Raw genomic sequence first — 11,112 nt, forward strand, 5'->3', positions numbered from 1 at the left:
TCTTAGAACTAATCAGTTGCCTTCCACCGTGAAGCCCCCACCCCTTGATGGCCCAGTGCAACATAAACTGCACCACATTATTTTGTAAGGCAATGTACCAAAACTTAAGAGGCACATGTCCGAAGAAGGAACTGAAAGAGATGATGGGCTTCATGGGAGCTGAGCCTTTCTAGCTGGTTCCTGCATCACTTTAGAGTAAACATCTTGGTATGAACCAAGCAGTCCTGGTCTGAGCCAGGCAGATCTTGGTCCCCTCAGCAGCGTTGTATGACTGAGAAAACATGCCTTTTCAGAGAAATCCAAGTACAGTACAACCAAAAGAGAGCTCATGGAAGCAAGGAGCCATCACAGCTAAGGGGAGTCAAGGAAGGTATGGAGGAACCTTAAAGTAGGTGCAGGATGGCAATAGTTCCAGTCAAAATGGTGCACAAAGACAGGGTAGGGGCCTGAACACCAACCACCACTGGAGTTGTAAGTCCTTCAGCTGGTCAAGTGTATAGAAAAGTATGGCTGGGAAGGATCCCATGAGTTTAGCTACTCCAGCCCCTAATCAAAGCAGGATGATCCCTGACTAAAGTAACCCAGACAAATTTCTGTCCAATCTGCCCTTGAAAAATTCCAGGGGTGGATATTCCACAACTTTTCCAGGAAGTCTTTTCCAGTCTTTAGTCAGTTTTACCTCATAAATTTTCCAAATTCCCTGATTATGTGTATTGCTCTTTGTTGGACTCTTCCCAAACTCTCCCCATCCTTCTTAAAGGGTGGGCCCCAATGCTGGACACAGCGCCTGGGATCAACAATCATCTGAATGTCGGTCCCAGCCCCGACCCCTCACAGGAGTTGGCTTAAAACTCCAGTGAGATTCCAAGCTGGGACTGAGAATCAGTAATGTAAGAGATCATAGGGAACATTACCATGTGACTGCTCAGGACACGGCAATGCTTATTATGATCTAAATAAGAGAAAATAAGCTTTTATAAACAGAGGGCATACTTTGTCTGATGCTGTAAAAGGACTATATGAAGCAGAGCATCTGGCGAAGCAAGCCCACTGCTTATAAAAGCTTATGCTACACATTTCTGATTTAGTTAATCTGTAAGGTGTAAATCTACCCTGCCTTCTGCCTGATTTCATACTAATACAGCTAACTACCTGTCTACTCAAAAAACATGAAACTATATAATTTGAGTAAACAACAAGTCAGTGCTTCCACATTTTCACACATACCTTTTGCAGGATTACAAATATTGTCTCTCCTCTCATTGTCTAGAGCTCTCTCCTCTTAATGCTACTTTACTGCATCTACTAAACTTGCTTTCCCTCCGTTGTGTCCAATGGAGTTCAAGATGTAGTGTAATGCAAAAAAAAATTAAAACAGCAAGAGTTTCAGGGCCGGTATTTCTAAATTTTCAGGAGATTTTCCTAGAACAAGTCTATTTTACTACTGGTACCATTTGCATTCCTTTGAATATTTCATTGCAAACTGTTTTGGTTACTTATCCTATCTCCAGAATCTTTTGGCATTCATAACACTATTACAGCATTGTGTCTCCATTGCCTTTGGCTTCTTACCACAATGCTATCCATAGCATCTCTGGTGATGGCTCAGAATTCAAACTACATTTTCTTATGTCTAACTAAGATGAGACTACAGATTAAGTTTCAAGAAAATATACAGAAGTGGAATGTATCTAAATTGTCTAAGCAGTATATATGATTTTAAATTTCTAGTGGGAGTTGAGTTTTCAATATGATTTTTAACTTTGAGGTTCCACCCTCAAAGTATGTCATAAATATTCATTTATTTCTTTAAAAAATCATTATTTAAAATCATAGTTAAGAATAAGGAAATGTTTCCCAAAACTGGAGGTCATTCAGTATCTGCAGAGACAAAACTACAGCCTGTCCAGGATCAAGACTTGTTTTGCAAGCTTAGATACAGAATTAAGATGCAGATACAATTCCTTTAATGGTTACACATTAGATACAAACTTAAGGTACACTCACTATTCCCTTAGTTATCAGCACCCAGCTTAGAAAAGTGGAAAAAGAGAGATTTATAGCCTGACCTTTAACTTGCACACCCGTGCAAAGCACCCCCCGGCCCATTCCATTGCTTATCTAGTCACCCACAATAGCACAACACAGTTTTCTCAGCTCTCTCTCTAGATACATGTATTATTTTCTTATGGAAAGTCACAAAGATGTTTGACCTTAGAAAAAAAAATGAAAAGAATTTGTGTAATGAGAAGAAAAAGAGAAAATAAAAAAAAGGAAAGCGAGAATTAATCAAAAAATATCTTCACCTCACTCTGGATTCACACAGAAGACTTCTTCACAATGAAATAGATGATAATTTAAGTAAGGACTTAAACTTGTGAAGATGCTTTCTGTTTTAAAGATTCAACATCCAGGTGAAGTGCTTCAATCCCTTGTGAACCTGTTGAAGATTTCACTCTCAAACAATGCCCCAAAGGAGAAGAGAAATACAAGTCATGTAACTTAAAAAAAATCCCCATTCATTTGGCAAAAAAACCTCAAGAAGTCTGCGAATGATCAGTGAATAGTCATCAATGGCTTAGTGACTTGTTTGAAGGAGATATCAAGTGGGGTTCCCCAGAGTTTTGCCCTGAGTCTGGTATTGTTTAACATCTTATTAAGGATTTGGACAATGGGACTGAGGGCATGTTTAGCCAATTTGTGAATGACACCAAGTTGGGTAGAGTTGAAGACACTAGAGAGAAGGACTAAGATCCAGAAAGATCTGGGTAGACTGAACATATGATCTGCAAGTATCAGAAGAAATTTAACAAGGACAGGTACCAACTTGTTCCCTTAAGATGAAAAGACTTTATACACAAATACAGATTGGGAAGTGACTAGCTAGGCTGCAGTATTGATTGGAAAGATTAATAGAATCAATAGAATCATAGAAAATTAGGGTTGGACCCTAGGAAGCCATTTAGACCAGCACCCTGGTCAAAGCAGGATCATCCCCAATAAGGTTATTCTAGCCAGGGCTTTGTCAACCTGGGCCTTAAAAACTCCAAGGATGGAGATTCCACTACCTCTCTAAGTAACCCATTCCAGTGCTTCACTGCCTTCCTAATATCCAACCTAAACTTCCTGCTGCAGCTTGAGACTTTTGCTGTTTGGGCACATCTACACATTGCCCTATGACAACATTGTTTGTGCACCATGCTTTAGTACTGCCTTTTGAAATTACTAAAACACAGCAAAGTAATCGCCCATATTGCACTGTACATACGGCACACAGTTATTTTAGCAGCTACTTCACTGTAGCGGCAAACTATAATGGGAGAGCACGGCACTACAGCGAAGTAGCTGCTGGTCACATGTAGATACCTGTGTATGCTACATTGCCATAGCACATCACTACAGCGATGTAGCATCACGTGTAGACCTGCCCCTTGTTCTGTCATCTGCCACCACTTAGAAAAGTCCTACTCCATCCTCTTTGGAACCCCCAACAGGTAGTTAAAGGCTGATATTAAATCCCCTCTCAGTCTTCTCTTCTCTAAACTAAATGAGCCCAGTTCCCTCAGCCTCTCCTCACAAGTCATGTGCCCCAGCCCCTTCGCCATTTTCACTGCCCTCCACTAAACGCTCTTCAACTTGTTCACATCTTTTCTGTAGTTGGGAGTCCAAAACTAGACACAGTAGTTCAGATGTGGCCTCACCAGTGCAGAACAGAGAGGAAGAGTTACTTCCCTCAATCTGCTGGAAACACTCCTACAAATAAAGCCCAGTATGTTGTTAGCTTTGACAATGGCACACTGTAGGTTCATATTCAGCTTATTGTACACTGTAACCCCCAGGTCCTTTTCTGCAAAGTTTTTTCTTAGCGAGTTGGTCCCAAACCGGTAGCTATGCAAGGGATTTTTCCATCCTAAGTGCAGGACTTTGCACTTGTCTGTGTTGAACCTCATGAGATTTCTTTTGGCCCAATCCTCCAAATTGTCTAGGCCACCCTAAATACTACCCCTACCCTCCAGAGTATCTAGTAGTCTCCCCAAGCCTGATGTCACCTCTGTACTTGCTGAGGGTGCAAACCATCCCATCTTTCAGATGTTTAATGAAGATACTGAATAAAACCAGCCCCAGGACTGACCCCTGAGGCACTCCACTTGATACTGGCTGCCAACTAGATATCAAGCCATTGTTCATTACCTGTTGAATCTGATATTCCAGCCAGTTTTCTATCCACCTTATAATCCATTCATCCAAAGTACTTCCTTAACTTGTTTGCAAGAATGCTGTGGGAGACCATATAAAAGGCCTTTCTAAAGTCAAGGTATATCCTATCCACTGCTTTCCCTCCATTCACAGAGCCAGTCATCTCATCATAGAAGCCAATCAGGTTGGTCAGGCATGACTTGCCCTTGATGAATCCATGCTGACTTTTCCTGATCACTTACATTTCCATTTCTAAGCATGTGGAGAAAAAGTATTCTTTGAGGACCTGCTCAATGATTTTTCAAGGGAAGGAGGTAAGGCTGACTGATCTTTAGTTCCCTGGATCCTCCTTCTTCCCTTTCTTAAAGATGGGCACCTTTCCAGTAGTCCGGGACCTCCCCCATGCACCATGAGTTTTCAAAGATAATGATCAGTGGCTCTGCAACCACATCAGCCAACTCTCTCAGCACCCTCACATGCATTGCACCCAACCCCATGAACTTGTACATGTCTGGCTTTTCTAAATAGCCCCTAACCTGTTCTTTCACCACTAAGGTGAAGGACATACTGATCAGAGTGGACCATAAGATGACAGTGAGCTCTTGGTGAAAAAGAAGCAAAAGCAACCCTGGTTTTATTAGCAGAAGTGTCACTTGCAAATCAAGGGAAGGGAGTCTACTGGTCTATTCAGACCTGTTGACAGCTCACCTGGAGGACAATGTCCAGTTTGAGGTTCCACCCTTTAAGAAGCATGTGGACAGTTTAGTGTAAAACAAAAATGATTAGTACTGTGTGTGACGGCCAGAACTAGAGGGATTAATAAGCAATAAATATGTGCTTCTTAGAGGCATTTGGTATTTTGCCTAAACAGGTAATATTAGTTAATATAAAGCTTGTAAGTTTGTAAACTGCAAATGTAACTTGTCTGTCATAAGTTTAACCAAAATGATAAAATTAACTGTTCATGAAACTGACTGGGCCCCATAGGCAAAGCTGTAGCTGTGAGATTAGGAGACCTAACAGTTTTTGCTCAGGGTTCAGCCTTGATGATAAAACTGGATCCAACTGCCTGGCATACCCAACACATTCCAGGAAAGCACATCCCAAGAAAGCATATTCAAATGAAACCTAAAAGGGGTTAGGGCTTAGGTGGAACAATGTCAATTTCATACCTAAAGGTGCTGCATTATAATTTGTTCATTGGATAAACCCGAGTCTGGGTAGTAACCTTTTATGCTAATTTTAACACCTTTCAATCCCATAGGGTAACCACTATATGGCAACATTATGAGTGACTCTAAAGCCAACAGATTAGCATAAGACTAGGTATAAAAAGCACGTGCATCAGGTAACCAGCAGAAAGGAAGGAACAGAATGGCCATTTCTGTTCCATGCCCAGCCCCTGGACTCCCAGTGTGAGTGAGGATCGGATCCTGATCAAGAGATCTTCCCCGGTAATCCCTCTGACAGCATCAGTCGGGGACACCTGACTTCACTGGAATCACTTGACGCGTACCTGGCATTGAGGGACTATCAGTAAGTTGCCAACCCATGTCTGTCTATCTGTTGTTTTGAACAGCCCAGTGGCTAATACTCTCGCAGTGCCCAGTTAGCCTGCGACAGAATTCATCTATCTGTTGTTATTATCTGTTATTACTATTAGCTCTTTAATACTGCATTATCTGCTTATCGCATTTATCTTTCTGTTAACTGCTGTATGTGTGTAAACTATAATAAATTTGCCTTTATTTCACTCTCAACTTTGCCTTCTCAATTCAAAACTAAACCTAACAGCCCAGTTGGCCTATGATAAAATTGATACACTCACAGTGCCCAGCTGGCCTGTGACAACTGTGGGAAGCAGGACTTATAAGAAAAGGCTGAAAGAACTTGAGTTCTTTCATCTGGAGAAAAGAAGACTGACAGGGGATTTGATATGAGTCTTCAAATACTTGAGAGATGATCATGACTGGTGCCTCCCACAACTGGGGGGGGCACCATGGTAGCGAGCAGCAAGTGGGGACAGCCCACAGCCTCCAGTGCTGATGCTGGCAGAGAGGGAGAGTAGCAAGTAGCATGTGGTGAGCAGGGATTGCCCATAGCTGCCCCCACATTGTTGGCAGTGGTGAGCGGCAAGAGAGGACTGCCTGCAGCCACCAGTGGCCACATTGGCGGGGGGGGGGGGTGGCCATCCACAGAAGCTGTTGGTGGCTTCAGTGGTGGCCAGTCTTGGGGTGGGAGGGGGCACATGCCCTCTGTGCCCCCCATGCATTGCCTATGGGGATGATTATAGGGAAGGTGGAAATAGAGTGTTTTTTGTGGCTGTAAGGGACAGGACTAGGAGCAATGGCCTTAAGCACCACTAGGGGAAATTTAGGTTGGAGATTAGGAACAACTTTGTGATGATGAGGGTGGTCAAGCATTGGAACAGCCTACCTGGAGAAGTCGCAAAGTTCCATTCCTGGAACTTTTCAAGCTGCTGCTCTCCAGTCATGGAGCAGGGGCTGAGAGCTTGTTCCCAGCCACTGCTCTGCAATTGTGGAGCTAGGGCTGGGAACAGATTGAGATCTTGTCCCCAGCCCCCACTCCACAATCACAAAACATGGGCTATGAACAAGTTCCCCAGCCCCCGCTCTGTGATTGCAATTGTGATCATGGAGCAGGGGCTGGGAGCTCCTTTCTTGGAGACAGTTCCCCACCAAGCCTAGAGCTGGCTGGGACTGGCCTCTGACTGGCACAATTCCCAGCCAGTCCCAGGCTGCATGAAAATGCTCATGCAGACCTTCCCTCCTCCACCCCACCCAGAGCTGGCTGGGAACTGACCCTTGCACTAATCAGGTGATCAAGGCACGGGGCTTGGAAAGAGCTTCAGGGGTAGGATATATCCCAGTCCCCTGCCTAAATCCACTAGTGGGCCAGCTAGCAGTGAGCTATCTACTAGATGCCCCACCAGCAGATTGAGGCTGGGTTGAGACCAGCCCCTCCCCTGCATCTCTTTCCAAGCCCCATGCCCCTTATCAGAGCCAGGAGCTCCCTGCTGCCAGGGTAGGGTGACACTGTCCCCACCCCAGCAGCAGGCAGACCCCCAGGGCCAGGAGACAGCTTTCTTCTGGCCCAGTGTTCCCTGCCAGCCCTTGGGCTAGCACCCACGGGGAACCTAGATTTCTCCCCAGTGGCCACAGGGGCACATGGTAGGGCTAAAGGGAATTGAGTGCAAATCTGATCCCTAATTCCCATGTATGTAGATGCCTACCCAAAAACACTTACTCTGCAATAGTTTACTCCGCAGTAAATCTAAGCTAGTGGGAAAAAAACATGTATAGATGTGCTTATTGGGTCAAAAAAAGTCAATTAAAATATTCAGATGTTACTGAGAGCTACATTTGATTAATAACATGACTGTATGCAGGAAGCCTTGCCTCCTCTGAATTTCACATCTGAGAGAAAGTTTCTTGGCTAAAAGAGTGTCATACTGAGGCTTAGAGTGGATAAGCTAATGTGATCCTTTCTGGCCCTATGAAGTCTGAAATCTACAGCAGGATCAGCTAAACAAAGATGTGCCTCACCATTTAGAGAGTACTGGCATGACAGTTTCTCTGTCTAACCAATGTGTAAGAGGTCTCTGCCAGATTTGCTCACATACGTTTTCTGAACTGTATCAGGGCCTTCAGTGGTATATTGCCATTCTGTTTCATGCTCCCTCTTTCTGTCAGTGAAAGGTACCACTGAAGACTGTTTGCCTACCAAGTCACTAGCAACCTGAGCAAGCTCCACAAAGTGAGGTTCTTAAGGAACTTCATCCTGGTGTCCCTGATGACATATTGGGGTTTGCCTACAGGACTATCAGAATACGAAAGAACAACACCAACTCAAGTGGATTTAAGCTATGGTTTCCTCTCTTTATTACTCTATTTACAATTAAAGAACCTAACACTAACTTTTATCCTCTCAAAAAATATTACAGGAAACCCTCACTATTTGTGGGTTCAGCATTCATGATTTCAAATATTTGTGAATGCCAAACCCGCTTCTTAAATATACTTAAAGGAGCTCCTTGGTAGCTCCGTGCTTGCCACCACTGCACTCCCACCATCACCAGAGCACCGTGCCCACCCAGCCACTGGGGGCAGTACGTTAATGAACGCAGACAGTGTTCATGGACACAGTATCTTATTCATGGATTTTGCCATTCGCGGGGAATACACAAACATATTCCCCACAAATGATGAGGGTTGCCTGTATTAGCATTTACTATTTAAGAACCATCTCCCACCCAACAGAATTACATGAAGGAAAATTATGGATATCAAGTCCTTTCTTGTTACTTGCTAATTAAAGGTTCTAATCCTTTCTTTCCTATTTTCATTTGTCCCTCCATCCTTCCTTTCCTGAGACTTAAGTGAAAGGGTTAAAATACACTAATGATGCATAGATGATACAGAATGGCAACAATAATTTATCAGAAGACCCTCAACCACTGAATATTATTTTAGGATATATTATAGAAAACAGTGAGCTTATAACATTTTATCCCTTTTTGGAATAGCATTAGCACACCCTAGTCTGTGGTGTTCACATGATTTTTCAACAAAGTCCCAAGTGAGAATTAAAAAGGGAATTTTAGCAATACCATATTAAAATCCATAAGAAAAATCACACATATGAATATAAAACTTTGAGACATATTTTACAGAAAACAGAGGGGAGGAAAGGAATCAAAGGAGCTGGTTTGGATTTGCTTCCTTTGATTTGTTCTAATTAGCATACTTTTCTTCATACTCATTGAAAAAATGATGCTTCTATTAAATGACATATATTAAGATTAATGTACTGTACTGTGTGCCTTATTTTATGTAGTGTGAGTCATCATGAATTATTAAAGTTAATAGGAGTGCAAATACTGATGGGTGATAGGTGATGGCTAGAAAATGATATTTAGTCGTTTGCATTTGTTGCTGGCACAAGGTACTCGAGGGAGGCAACAATTGGGTTCGTTGCCTGGTGTGCGTCGCGCCAATAAACACACTGTGGGGAGAAGTAGACAGAGTTTATTTGAGCTCAAGTAAAAGGCGCAGGGAGACTGTATGGTCTCAAATCCCGCGCGCCTAGCCCTGCAACAGTGTATATTTATATCCTGGTCATTTTCTGCTCCCCCCCCTTTCCCTCCTCCCTTCTCTCTCTGAGCGGTGCCCTTGCATTCTACAGATAACAGTTTTTAGGAGTTTCAGCTTGCTTGCTACTCATCCTGTTTTCCAGTATTACAGGAGGTTACAAAAGTTCAAAGAAAGGGTTACAAAGGTTCGGGGGGGGGGGCCCTGGCTCACCTGGGCCTAGAGCAGAGGGGCTTCATCAACACTCGTGGTCTCCCATCCCTCTGAGTTACCTAGGGTTATGCCCAGTGACACCAACACATTTAGTAATTGGCTTGTAAGTAAAGTAGATATTGCATTAGAACAATGATCCAGGGGTTAGTTTGCCCCATGGGCAGTGTGGCGTGTCAGGCAGAGGTGGGGCTAGGGGTGTTTCAGAAGGGCCAACCCCTCTCCCTCCCCGCCCCCTGCTTGACACTCTGCACTGCTCCTGGGGCAAGTCAGCCTCTTCCCAGGTAGCACCAGGTGTCCTGCCAATCACAGGAACCTGAAGAAGGTAGAAGTAGGGAGGGGCCTGATCCTGCTTACGGCAGAGCCTCCCTGCCTTCCCTGTGGCCCCTGAGCTGTGCAGGGGGAGGCAGCCCTTCCTTCAATGGTGACAGCACTCCTGAGGGCTGGCCTCATGGGCTGTCAGCAGACCGTGTGCTGCCCAAGCTCCCTGGGGCCTGATCTAGCATCTCAGGAGCCCACTAACACACTGCCTCTCCCATGAGCCTACTCAGGCTTCCAGGGCCTCACACACTAATGCACTTACATACAATGAACTTACAAAAATCCTAACTTTTTTTTTTTTTTACACAAATATGGGGTCAACTTATACAACGTGTCGAACTATACACCATAAAATATGGTGATTGATTTCTAAAAGCCTGCTTATGACAAAGCTTCCTTCAAAGCCCACTGTGTCTAAAGCCAGCAGGCACACAGGCTGGGAAATTGAAGACGTACCACACTGTTCTATAACATGAGTTAAGGTGGCATTAGGTCACAATGCCAAATTGCAGGGCCCTTGAGATTTCTGGTTGTAGTGGATGGATCAAATTAGGAGAAACCGGTAAATAACCAAATTAAGTCGGGTGCATATGATGGGTTTATGAAACAAAGGAATATGCTTTGAAAATGCACTGTATAATGACCACAGGAAGATCAATCAACAATGTCCAGAGATAAAGGGTCATCAGAGAGAGTAGAAAGAATAAAAAAGGAGAGATTTCAGAGAAACAAAGGGTGCCCGAGAGGGGAAGGCAAAGCTACCATAAACAGAGAGTATACCACCAGCCTGTCTCACGCACCCCACTGAGGAGTGGGTTGGGCCTTGGCCTTTGACCTCCAGGCTGCTGACATCTGATATTCAAGAGAGAACCTCAGGCTGAAGATTGCATACTGGCCAATTGTATTTTTCCTCTGTGACAACTCTAGCCTTGGTATATATAGAATTGTTTGCATTATTCCTATCTGCTATCACTGTGTATCAGTACAAGTCACCTATTAACAAATGGAGAGGTCATGGTCAGTCTGAGGGTTTGGGTATGCCTGGAACAAGGTATCTGGGTCACAAATCCAGTGCCAACAACAGGGACAAAAATACTACCTTCATTGTATACAGGGGACAAAAGACACTGTTGTTCCATTTCAGAGAAAGACTAGAAATTTAATAGCTTTTAAGCAGTGTATCAACTGGTGTGCATGGAACCCAGATGGTTCAATTTTTTTACATCAGATACGGATCCAGAATACATCACAAGGTTTCAGGGAATCAGGTTCA

This window comes from Crocodylus siamensis, chromosome 6, assembly GCF_052110815.1.
Source record: "Crocodylus siamensis isolate JL-2025a chromosome 6, ASM5211081v1, whole genome shotgun sequence".
Lineage (NCBI taxonomy): Eukaryota > Metazoa > Chordata > Crocodylia > Crocodylidae > Crocodylus > Crocodylus siamensis.